At 35.0% G+C, this 13706-nt stretch overlaps 1 long non-coding RNA gene across 1 annotated transcript; it reads right to left on the bottom strand.

The window, feature by feature from the left end:
* Nucleotides 1-7442: 7442 nt before the first annotated feature.
* LOC132790973 (uncharacterized) lies at nucleotides 7443-7923 on the bottom strand. The gene is made up of 2 exons (XR_009632847.1): nucleotides 7788-7923; nucleotides 7443-7720 (listed from the first exon to the last, which is right to left on the bottom strand). It is a non-coding gene; the product is annotated as an uncharacterized LOC132790973 (long non-coding RNA).
* Between the last annotated feature and the right edge of the window lie 5783 nt (nucleotides 7924-13706).

A 13706-nucleotide genomic window follows, 5' to 3' on the forward strand; every position in this document is an offset into this window, starting at 1 on the left:
GATTGAGACGAACTCGAACCTTGAAGCACATGGCTCGCAAAGGCAGTTGCGACTTCCAACTCGAACCTCAACTCAAACACGAACTTATACGATGGGAAAAAAACAGGCGAGGTTCTGTGTGTGCCTTGTGGTTTGGGTCATTGCTAAATCAGTCATGCGACTCGAAGTTACAAATTGTTGCTAAGCATCCCATATTGCAATTGAATAGTAGATCAACATAATTTACGAAATTTTTAACTTTAATAGTAAATTCATTTTCAAATTACGCCTTTTCATTTGCATAGTTGAAATTAGATTTTCATTTGTCATATTGCTCTCAACAATTTCAAGTAATTCTTGTAATTTTCCTTCTGTAGAGCTCTCAGCATACCTAAAAACGATTTGAATACATTCACTTACTCGTTTCAACTTTTAGAACACGCACTTCGTTAGCATCTTCGTCGAAATAGTTCACGACTCTCACACAGCAGCCACGACGTCTGCGCCTTACCGTATTCGAAGAGGTGCGCAACTCTGCTAATTCGTTTCGAACTGTGCAGACGCACTCTTATACAAAACTCTGCTACGCAGGCAAATTCAATTGCTGAATATAATTTCGAAGTTGTTTAGCAGAGATCCAGGAGTATACGTCGAAAATGAGTTGTTGAATCGCATAATATAAGAGTATTGAATCGAGACTTATATCCGAACGTAGAAGAGCTCAATTAGAAGAGAGGTAGCAACATGTCTGAAGTGCGCCTTGTAACTGAAGTGTTGGGATTTCGGTTATGAAAGTAAAAGTGTCCGTCCCATCTATCCCGCTATTTCTCTAACCACCTATCTGTCTAACTCGGCTGGCTTGGCAGGCAACGTAAGTAGAAAAACATGGGAAAAACTTTATTGAAAATCGAGGCAACGCAACAACAACAAGCTTTTGAGCAAAAGATTCTAAAAGTTTCACACACAAGTGAAAGTGGCAGCAGCCAAGCCAAAGCCAAGGAAGTCAATTTGGATGCTTAGTGCACTGGCAAATAATAATACTATGTATGTATATTGAAAGATAGATTATGTCGAACTTTATGCACTTTACGCATTATTCAGATATCTTCGAGATGAATTTTATGCCTCACTGAGTTTCAATTGAACTCCAAAGTTTCAGAATTTTCACTGAACTCAAGACATTCATTTCAAACGTCTTCAGGTGTAAAGCAATTTCAATCGAACTTCGAAACTCTACTTGAAACATTAAGAAGTTTCACATTCTAATAGAAATTTTAATATGCAAACTAAAATTATAACATCATCGTGACTACTGAACTCATTTAAATAAAAAAAAACTCCCTCTTTTGAATTTGCACCATGACTCGAATAGTTTATCAACCGTGAATACGTGTGAATTTATAATTGTCTTATTGAAATTCATAAATGTGGTGGAATAATAATAATAATAATAATAATAAAAATAATAATAATAAAAATAATAATAATAAAAATAATAATAATAATAATAATAATAATAATAATAATAATAATAATAATAATAATAATAATAATAATAATAATAATAATAATAATAATAATAATAATAATAATAATAATAATAATAATAATAATAATAATAATAATAATAATAATAATAATAATAATAATAATAATAATAATAATAATAATAATAATAATAATAATAATATATATATATATAATAATAATATATAATAATAATAATAATAATAATAATAATAATAATAATAATAATAACAATAATATTAATAATAATCACCAAATTAAATTATAATTTATATAGATTGATTACATATTAAGTTCCATGTAATTTATTCTTTTCTTGAGTATAAGGATTAATTGCAGCTTTGTGCTTTCCTTTAATTATTGAGATGTTCTTCAAGTTTCACACACTTTATAAAAAAAATCTTCTATACAAACACATCTTTATTATAGGCCAATAAACTTCATCCAAATACATTTTTTTATAAAATATATTCCATTAAACCGCAAGTGAAAATTGAAACCATAATTGCTTTCAACAAAAAATGTGTATCGAATATTTTGGGTATTAAACCATTTTGGTTTTATCTACTGCGATATATTCAACATCGAATAATCTAATAAAAATCGACTAGAGAATAGAAACAAAGGAAAGCGCCCACCACAAAAGAATGAAGAGTCAAACAAACAACTGCGCCAGACAATTGGGCGCATCATCTCCATCTCCATTCACCTCAGTCCACGTGGTTGATTTTCGATGCGAGCCATGAGTTGTGAGCTGTGAGGTGAGAAGTGTGTGTGAGGAGCCCGCAGACATCAGACAGATAGTTATATGTATATAAGTACATTTATACCTATGTAAGCTAGTTGGTAGGGCTGCGGCTAGTCCGCAGCAGGCTTTATTAATGGCTCATAATGACTTAAGTGAAATTACTGAAGCATGGCAGCACATTCCCATCCCATTCCCCCCATCGCATCTGTCTCGCTCTGACTCTATTTGCCTCTTCCTTTGCCTTGTACCTTTCGCCTCTGCGTCTCCGTCTCCGTGTCTGTGTCTGTGGCAGGCGAGGCGAACTCGACTGCAGTCATAAACAGCGAGAATTCCCACGCGGCATTTAATATTCTGTTGGCCAAGTAAATTTTCGCTGTTCACATGTTGCTGCCTTCGCAATACCTATTGGATATCCAATGTCCCAAAAGGGGTATGCTTTCCAACTATGTGATGTCCAACAAGTAGAAGTCGAGTACTATCGATAGTTGGTGGAATCGATAGTAATTGATAGTTGGTCATAGAGCATCTACTATCGATGATGTTATTCTTAAATAAAAACAAGTTGCTTAATAAGGTGTTTATAATTATAAGAATAAAACAGGGAAGAACTCATTTCTTATCCAAATTACAGATATTTCAAAATGTTTATAGAGTTAAATTTTTATATTATTGCTAGTTGAATAGTTATGAATAACGTAGAAATTTCTTAGTCACTTAATTATCAGCAAATATACAGCATATCATTTAAAAATGTTTAATTTCTAATTTCAGCTAGACTGTATTTGATGGAAACTTTATACAGCATAATAATCGATAGTACCGATACCGCTATCGATAGTAATACACATCGATGAGTAATACAAATATGTGATATTCATCAAATTACTTTTTGTATTAAACAGTCATTTAAGCAAATTTGATAAACTTCATTAAATTATGTGAGAGATATAATCGCACTAATCGTATTATTCATTAATCGTTTAATGATATTTCATTATCAAGCCTAAAATCATAATGTTTCCTTATAAGAAACACTTTAGTTTGCTGCTTTAAGATATTTGGGCTATCTCAGAAAACAGAGCAAAGCAAATAGGGCATTTGAGAGTCAAATGCACGCTTAAGCACAAAACACTCTCACTTGTTGTGCTTCTCACTTGCTTTCAGTATTTGAAGCATAGTTGTGGGTTGTTCTTCTGCTTCTGTTGCTGTTGGGTTGAATGCCGTGCAAGCAAGTAGTTAAGGTCAGTTCATATATTATGCTTTGCCAGGCAAAAGGTGCCATAAGTCTATGAGTTTCAGCGAGCGAGCAACTCGGAGTCTATGTTTTTGTTAAAAGACAGAGAGAGAAAGCGACTTTACATATAGTTCAGTGTGTGCGAGTGTGTGTGTTTGGTCTTTGCCCAGCAGCTCTTATTTATTTTCCCAGTCTGCCGCAACTCGGCAACTGTTGCCTACTTTTCTGCGTCTCTCAAGTCTGTTCTCGCATCCTGGCATTCTGGCATCCTGGCAGCCAACCCGCCTGTCTGCTAATTAAGCGAAATTTTGCGTAATAAGCTCGTCTGTAATTTGCGCTATCTTTTCGCCTTTTGTTTTAGGCCAACATGCGTAGTTGTAGTTGTACTCTGTGTGTGTGTGTGTGTTTTTGGTATTGTTTTTGTTATGATTCTGGTTGTGGCCCTGTCGCCTTTTGTGTGTTGACTTTGTTAACTGTCATCAAGGTGTTCATTGGCTTTGTTATTACGCCTCAATGAATTTTCGGGTGTGCGTCGTCTATCTGCACAAATTGTGCGCCATTCAAGTGATATATGCGTGTAATTTTTCATACTCGCCACTCGCTTCCAAGGAAGATAGTTCGAGGGATGCGGCTGCTACTGGTTACAGTTGAGAGCCTCTCTAAATCATTTGCGACAGTCCACAGACTATATATATACATATATATATATATGTAGGTTGGATAAACGGAACAAGAAACAAGGGTCAGCCATGGGAGAAAATGAGAACAAATTTAATGGACTATCGAAATTTATTGTCTTTAATTTGTTTTATTGAGGCGAGTCCTTTGACTCAATGCAATGGTTAATCGAATTAGATCGATTTTCAGATACATTTATTCAAATGGTTTTACATTTCATGATTGAAATCATGCAGCATCAACGTAATTATGATATTGTGCAACAACAGAGGTCAACAGCCTTCTTCTTCATCTCCCCCTTCAACTCTCTTGGGGGCTAAATGCAATCTTTTGACTGATAAGCCGCATTATTAACGCCATGTCAAATTCAGCACACGCATAATTTCATCAAAAACTCACTTAGCTCTCATTGTAAATGAAAGTGTAAGTCGACCCCATGACTTTGGCTTTTTTTGCACCTGCTGCTCATGTTTCATTTTTATTTTCACAATTTGTTGAGCTCTTCTCCCCGACCGAATAGATATCAGCGGCAGCATAATAACAACATTATTTATACTGGCGCATGACAACAACAACACACAGAGTGTGAGTGTGTGTGTGTGTGTGTGTAAAACACACGCACAACATGCTGGCATTTTAAACACATGTAAACAAAACCGTTGAATTAAACCGAAAATTAGCATCGATTAAAGTCAAGAAGCCGCGACAGTGACTCTCACTCTACCTTTCCCACTCCCACTCCCCCACACACACAGACACATCCCGTTATCGGTAGCAAAGCCAAAATACACGCTCGCTATCTCACTCTCGCTCTCGCACACACACTTTATCTTGCACAGCCGCATTGCTTTAAACAAATTTTAACATAATTTAAACATGTGTTGAAGGCGCACACGCTGCTGCGTCTGCTTAATCCCCTTTTAATCCGTTTTTAGGCGCGCCAACGCAACGTGCTCGACTCGCCTCGTCTCGCTTCGCAACATAACCTCAACAACAAGAGCGAGGACTAACCTAACCTAATCTAACCTGCGCAACAACAGCAAACAAACACCAACAGCAGCAGCAGCAACAACAACAACAAGAGGAAGAGCAACAAAATGCAGCCTGTGATAAGGTAACGTCGACGTCGCCGCCGCTGCTGATGCTGCTGCTGACGTCCTTGGCGGGTCCATTGAGGGTGCCAGCATAAATAAATAATAGGGTGTATAAGTAACTGTCTGTGTCTATGTGTGCGTGAGTGTGCTCACGTGTTTGCGTGTGTGTGTGAGTGTGCGAATGTGGGCCGCATGTTGAGGTGTTTGCAAAACTGCAAAAATATTAGTGCGCTAGCGGGCTTCAACTCAGTTGTTGTTCTTCTTCTTCTCCTCAGTTGTTGTTGTTGTTGCTGTTCTTGTTATTAGACAGTTGCGGCCTCACTCCATAGTGTGGCGCATGTACTGCGTTTAGGGTTGCCCCCAGTGCGGTTATGTCTGCTTGCAAGGGTTGCCTGCCCGCCTGCCTGCCTGCTACTTATCATATGCAAATGCTTAAAAATGTTTGTGTGCTCATAAATTCCGCTGCCGTATGAATAGCGTTTGTTAGCGCCTACTGTGAGTGTCACTTCTCCACCTCCACTTCTTCTTCTCCTGCTTCTTCTTCTTCGTCTGCTGCTTCTGCTGCTCTTCTCCACGAATTATCCATAAGTTGAGGCTGTTTGTCTGGCATGTCATAAATTCATTAGCAAGTTTTTATGACGCTCGACTGGCAGCAAGGCTATTGCCTTGAAGTAAGTACTCGCATCTCACTTGAATTAGTGGCGCAAAAGTAACTCCTGCCTCGGATTTTATGCTCATCATAAAAAGTAAATAGTATAAAGGTATAAACTGACCAAACTGATCTAACATATAAACTACTTTTTCGTTATACGATGTGTAAAAACAAACTAACTATATTACGGATATCCCATTAATCGTAACTCGCTGTTTCAGTTCTCCAGCTAACATTATTACTTTAACTCCCTGCAAATGCGTTCATTAAATATTCTTTTTAAATTATCAATTTGAGCGTTCGCAGTTAATTTCACAACATAATTAAATTAGCTGATTTAGTGCACGTATCGACCACTCCAGCTAATTGGTTTAATTCTCTCAAATTTCAAAACCAAAATTGTACCATTAATCACTGGCAAATGAATCAACTCAAATTGGGGTAGAATATTCTCAGCTGGTGAAAGTTTAAAAAGCTTGAAAGATGCATTAAAATACTGATTATTATGATTTTTAAAGAATACAGAATAAAGTGAATGCTGCCTTGAGCAAATGAGCAAAAGAATTTGCTGAATAATATCTTTTCGACCTGCAGCTAGTTGTATAAAATTTATATATAAGTGGATTATATTCGATAAGCTTTAAGTGCTGTGTGAAAATTAAAGTCACCCGCTATAGTTTCCGTTGAAACGTTTACAAATTGCAGCACCTTTCCTAAGGTTTATTGTCTTTATAATAATAACAACATTACAAATTTGTATATCTTTTTTTTTCCAAATTTTAAAGTTTTTACTATTTCTAAACAAACGCTTAATGGAATATTCGAATCAAGATATTAGAGATATACAGATATATATCACCACCGATCTTTATGAAAAGATCGAAGTTTTTTATTTCTCGTCGTTATGTATAATTTAGTAATAGAAAATTTATGAACTTAATATAAATATGAAATAGAATTTTGTGTTTTAATGCTCTACAAAATCGTGAAGTCTTCTTGCAGTAACAACTATGATGTCACATAATTAAAATAAAAACCCAGCCTTAGTGCACAATGAAATTTTATCACGAATTTACGTTGTGTAAAAAGTTCTTGCCTCTTGAGCTATCCGTTGATAGTTCAGTTAGTTTGTAACTCTTAGATTAAAACTCTAATTTTGTGATTAAACTGAATTTTATCCTTAAATAAATATTTGTAAACTACTATATATAGTATTTGTTATTAAAAAAATGTTTTTGAAATTTGTCTATATTTGATGATTGTATAATAATATTTCAAATATTAAATGATTACTGTATTAACAAACAAACATTTCCAAATATTTCATTTAATACTGTGCAATGTTGAATGTAAAATTAAGATGCGCAGTTGAATCAGTTAGTAAACCAAATACTGAAGAGCTGCAGATGAAGAATTTACTATCCAATAGCAATAACATTTTCAGCAGCTTTGCTTTACATATAGGTTTAGACTTAAGTTTGAACTACACGTGTCTATCATTCTTATGCCCCGTAATAAAAACGTTGTGTGGAAGATGAAATTGGATGCACTTAAAGCAAACTTTATGTTTATCTTCAAACGTTGCAAAACTCTTGCTGTGCATTCCACTTCTTTGGCAATTCTAATTAATGTTACTATATTTCAGTGTGTTATTTGTGAAACTTTTTTAACTACTCGTGTGTAGTAAAATGTATTTTGACTGATGATAGACCTTTTCACATCTGTTTCCAACGTTTTTCACATTGCCTTTTGCTGTCCGTTTGCAGTTAGCAGCTAGAGAAGCCTTGGCCTGCTTTCATCATGTCCATCTTCAATAGGGCAAACATTTGAGCCATTTTTCAGATTACAATTTACAGTTTACAGTTTAGAATTTACAGCAGTATTAGATTGCACTCGCTTTTGACTATCATTTCTTTATTTGTTTTAATTTTTTTTGTGTTTTGTGAAGCTTGACGCGTTGCTTTCTTAGTTTTTAGCTTCGTTTTGCATGGCAAATGTAATTTATACAAAATTAATTTACGTCATAAAAAGACTTTTGTGACTGGGCAAGCGGAGGGGAAGGGCAGGGAAGGGGGCAGAGCTTTACTGACTGCCGACTGTGAGCTGTTGATGTCATAAATGTTGCATGGCACAAGCACACACACATGCACAAAGAATGGAGCACACATACAATGAGAGCAACAAATATGCATCGAAATAAAATAAAGTATAAGCCCAAAAGTAGTAAACCCAAAAGCCCTGGCCAAAAGGCCCAAAAGCTGTGCACAATTTATGCATGAACACGCCCCCTTTAGCGCCTCCAATGGCTGGCAACATTTTGTTGCACTCGCACTCCAACGAAGCAGAAGAAGAAGTCACAGTAAAGGAAAGGAAAGGAACAGAAAGGAAAAGGCAAGACCCGTTGCCTATTGTAAATGCAGCTTAGAATTTGCTGCAAATAAAGTGAAATGGCAACGGGCTGCTCCAAAATTCCAAACACACAGAGTAGAGAAAGCGAGAGGGGGACAGTGGAAAATGCAAGGGACAAACACGAATGTATGTGTGTGTGTGGAGAGAGTAAAGCCAGCAAGGCAGCAAGGGCAAGAAACAACAAGAACAACAACAAAAAATTGGCAATTTAACATTTGACGTTTTCTACGAGACTTGTTCAAACAATATACTTGGGAATTTGTTTTAATGCTCAGTCGAGGCAAGAGTTGGCGTTTGGCGGAGTTGACGGGCGACTGCCTTAAGCTCCATATGAGCACTATATAGGAGGGGGGCAGGGGGGGGGAAGGGAGGAGGCATGTGGGCAACTGGCAATAATGGCTTTAAATTTTTATTAGATGACGACGCTTATGCGCCTTAGTTGCCGTTGCCTTTGCCGTTGCCATTGCAAGCTGCCCCGGCACGTTGCAGCTGCTTCGAATGTTGAAATGTTTGTTGAAAATGCGATGCAGTTGTGTTATTATTGTTGCAACACAACTACTACACTTACACATTGTTGTGCTGTATTTGAGTGCGAGTTTCAGTTGTTGCCATCAAGCTGCTCATGTAGAAATAAGCATAAGCACTAATTACCTGAAATACGCCAGAACTAACAAAGTCGAAACTTGGCTACGCTACTGTGTTAACATATTTTCATGTTAACATGTTAAGAATAGACCAAACTGTTTAGCCGAAATGTTAACTTAACTGTTAAATGTTAACTTAACAGTCCAGTCTTAACATATGAACTGTTAAAGTCATCATTTGCATTTATTAATAGATTAAAATGTTAAATTACTTAAAAGAATTATTATCTCAATAGTGCAGCCGTGCATTTATTTATAGATAAAAGTGTTAAGTTGTACATAGCTGAAATGTTAACTTAACAGACCAGCCACTAACCATATAATATTTATAATGTATTATATGGTTAGTGGTCCAGCTTTAAAATATCGGCTGTTAAAATCATTTGCTGTGGACGTGCTTTCATTGGTAGATTAAAATGTTAAGTTACTTAAAAGAAATATTATCGTGCATTCATTTATAGATCAAAGTGTTAAGTTACATAACAGAAATGTTAACTTAACTGTTAAAGTTGAACTTTAGAGTCCAGTCCTACCTTGTGGGCTGTTAAAGTGATTACTTGCATTCATTAATAGATTAAAATGTTAAATTACTTAAAAGAAATGTCAACTTAACAGTGCAGTCGTGCATTCATTGATCGATAAAAGTGTTAAGGAACATATCAGGAATGTTAACTTAACAGTTAAAGATTTACTTAACAGTCCAGCCATGAACCATATAATATAATGGACCACTAGCTTTAAAATATCGGCTTTTTAACTCATCTGTTGCGAACTTGTATTCATTGACAGATTAAGATTTTAAGTTACTTAAGTTAACAGTGCAATCGTGCATTCATTGATAGCTTAAAGTGTAAAGATACGTAACAGAAATATTAACTTCACAGTCCAGTTTTAACATATTGACGGTTAAAGTCATTTGTTGTGAACGTGCATTAAATCTTTTAATTTAATTTAATTAATTTAAGTTACTTAACAGAACAGTGTTAAGTTGACTTAACAGAAAAGTTGTGCATTCATTGACCGATCCAAAGTGGTTAAGTTGCATAACAGCAATGTTAACTTAACAGTCAAGACTTAACATATGCATCTGAAAGTGCATTCATTAAAGTTAATTTTGCAGGGCATTTTCAAATGACTAAATTGAAACTTCAACTGGATGCTTACTCCACATGTATTTACTAAACTGGTTTTTATTTTGTGCATTTATTTCTTAAAATTTGTAAATTCAGCATTTGGTGTGCACTTTTAGGTTTTGGGAAATAAAGTCAAACTTTGAATAGAGTAAGGGTTTCCAGTGAAGTTAATTCCTAATCACACATGGCCACATTTCAATCAGCCGTGTCAAGCTTGACAGTATCTACGAATGTAATAAATCAAATTGCAGTAAGATGGGACATATTTAATTCCTATCTTCAGTATAGTAATTCACGTATTTAATTCCTATCTTAAGTAATTCACATTTACTGTGAGAAGTTTGTTAATAACCAAAGCTGTCGACATCTTATGAACTCTCTCGCTCTGCATTCACAATTTGTAAAGCAACGCAGTACATGAGTGTGTGTGTGTGTCTGCATGTGTCTCTCTGTGTGTGTGTGTGTCTGCTTGCTTGTGCATTTAGCCAGCTGCCCCTGAGCGTATGCTACACTTTATTTAATGTGGCTGCTGTCGCCTAATTCGCATAATTACGCGCTTATTATTTTTGCAAACTGTTTGTGCCATCTCTGTATCTCTCTCCCTCTCTCTCTCTCTCTTCCCTCTCTCTCTCGCTTTATGTATGGGAATTTGTTGTGTATGCGTAATTGTATTTCGCTTTGCGTGTATCCAGTAATTGTATTATTTGCATGATTTTATTATATGGTGTTCCACGCTGCCGTTCAGCAGCAGCAGCGAGTCGAGGAGGCACAAAACGGCGCGCTGCGGCCATAATTAACCAAATAAATAAAACAGTCGAAAACTGTCCAGCAGATATAACGGCATTATACGTAGAGCCTAAAGGGAAACGGAAGTGGGCAAAATCCAAATACAAATACACGAACACAACAAGAACAAACAAACACACACTCACACATACACCAATACATTCACATACTGTACTTGTGGTTGTATTATTGAGTATTGTCTATGCCCCGTGGGTTAGATTTGGCCTTTTTGTTCATTGCCGCCATGACAACAGCAAATTAAATGGCTGTCATTTCATTTTTTATACCCTTTGGAAACGGACGAAGCTCTTGGCATAGATATTTCGACCACATAAACTATAATTATATCAGTAAAAATTTGATCACAAATAACACAATAATGCATTTTTAAAATCTTTACATTTTATGTACAATTTTATTTAGCGAATTTCATTATTATTCAAACAGAAATAGTAAAGAAATAAAAAGCTTTGCGTAGCATTTTAAAAAGTTTATGTATTTTGTTAATACACTGCGCATAGATTTATTATAAATTGAATTGATTATTGCAATACGATTGCCAAAAAAAAAAAAAATGCCAAATTTCAATTTATGCAAATAGTTTCTAAATAAAGATAATAACAAAATTAATAATTATCTCATTTTGTATACTTGATTATGTTGTATAAACAAAAATGTTTGCCTCAAGAAAAATATATTTTTGTATTTGATTTAAAGTGATTTTAAATATTTTGTGTTTAATAATTCACAATGTAAAGCGTATTTGCAATTCTTCTCAAAAGAGTTTTCAATATTTCTAGTGATCCATAGTTTGTTCGTTGGATTACTTATTGGCTACTTTGCAAATTTGGCATTACTGTTTGTTCGCTTGTCATTTTGGCTATTGGTATTATGAAGTTGTGAACATAGCTAATTGAAAACTTTTTGTCACATTTAGCACTTTGCAGTGCTTTGCTTGGCTTGTGGACTTTCAACTTGCAACAACGAGATATGGATTTATCTGTTTTGTTTTTATGCGTTTTGCGGTCGTCCTTCTTGTGATCAACATAAAAACTGTTTAAGCAGATTAGCAAATGGACCCCAAAGCAAATAATGCGAATTGTCAATGATGTGCTATACGACTTATGCACTCGTATAAACTTAAGATTACTAGTTTAAGGAGAAATTTAGTGAGAATTCTTTAATAACATTATTTATGACTGAGAACTAATATGTTTTATATTTTCCTCGAAAATGTTCATTCTATATCTGTTGTAGACAACTCGGGATTTCTGAGAATCTTTTGGAAGTTGGTTCCTAGAAATTTAAATTAATTTTGTAGTCCACTCAATTGTTGAAATATGATATTCTTCGCTGTCAATCAATTTGATAATTTAGTAACTGAAATACTCAGAGACTTTCACTGCACATTTTGATTGAGTCGCTCGAATTTTTTATTCTTCTACATTTTGGATTTGCTAATTTGTATAATTACAAATTCAAATAATTGTTAAAGATATGTTCTTGATATTTAGTGAAAGGAACTTTATATATTTATCATTAACAATAATTGAACCTTCATATAAATAAATAAGTAAACTGCACATTTTTAGATTTGAGACATCCATCTTTTAGTTATGTCCAGCAGCTGTGATAGTAGACAATTTCCAGCTTAAGTCCTCTCCTTTTTTTTGTATATGCATTGCACAACAGCTGTTGTTTAGCAGCAATAGTCAACTCAACTAGTTTGTAATAGTAAAGGAAAACATTACTGACACCAACTTTAATTCAATTTCGGAACGTTTCCACTTAAAAGAGTAAAATAAAAATAACAAACAAACCAAAAATTTTAGTAATAATAAAAATATTTATAAAGCTATGAAAAAACAAGTAAGAAAATTACAGTAGAGTGTGCTCGACTGTGAGATACCCGCTACCCATTTTGAATAAAAGCAAAATATTGCAGTATTATTTTAAAAATATACCAAAAATAAAAATATACTTAAAATATACCAAACGGTATATTTGTTATATCGATATAGTACCACATTCAAAATATACCATAGACGGCACAATATACCAGACTGTCGGCCAAAGCAACTAAGACCCCTCGTAAGTAGGCGTTTTTGCCCATACAAAAGTATTTCTTTCTTTACCAAAATTTCAGGAATAACGACTACTATTGTTATTATTGTATAATATACAATGTATATACCAAAATTTGTTGGTTTGCGGGGGCCGAAGTGGGCGTGGCAAAATTTTGAAACAAACAACAAATGCTGTCGAATAAAAATTATAGCTCTATCTCTTTAGTCTCTGAGATCCAGTGTTTTATACGGACAGACAGACAGACAGACGGACGGACATGGCTAGATCGTCTCGGCTGTTGATGCTGATCAAAAATATATATATAATATACTTTATAGGGTCGAAGATGCCTCCTTCTACCTTTTACATACATTTCCTGCCGGCACAAAGTTATAATACCCTTCTACCCTATGGGTAGCGGGTATACACATACAATTACATATTATACTGCTCTTAAGCATCTTTATTAGCTGTCAAAGACTATCCAGATTATCCCATATTTCACCTCTTATAACCATATAAGATCTCATTGTTCACTTCTTAGTCTGAATCTGCATTGATCAGCCATTGGGTCAGCAAACTTTGCTTGCATAGAGAACAAATAATAAGTTGGCACTTGAAAGCGTGTTCGACTTGTAAATACTCTGTGCGAAAAGTCACTTGGAAACTTGGGCTACTCTGGTGACTAAAAGTATGCACACACTCGCTGCTAAGCCACCTTGTAATACTATTATAGGGATTTTATCTTATTTCAA

The sequence above is a fragment of the Drosophila nasuta genome, chromosome 3 (assembly GCF_023558535.2).
Source record: "Drosophila nasuta strain 15112-1781.00 chromosome 3, ASM2355853v1, whole genome shotgun sequence".
Lineage (NCBI taxonomy): Eukaryota > Metazoa > Arthropoda > Insecta > Diptera > Drosophilidae > Drosophila > Drosophila nasuta.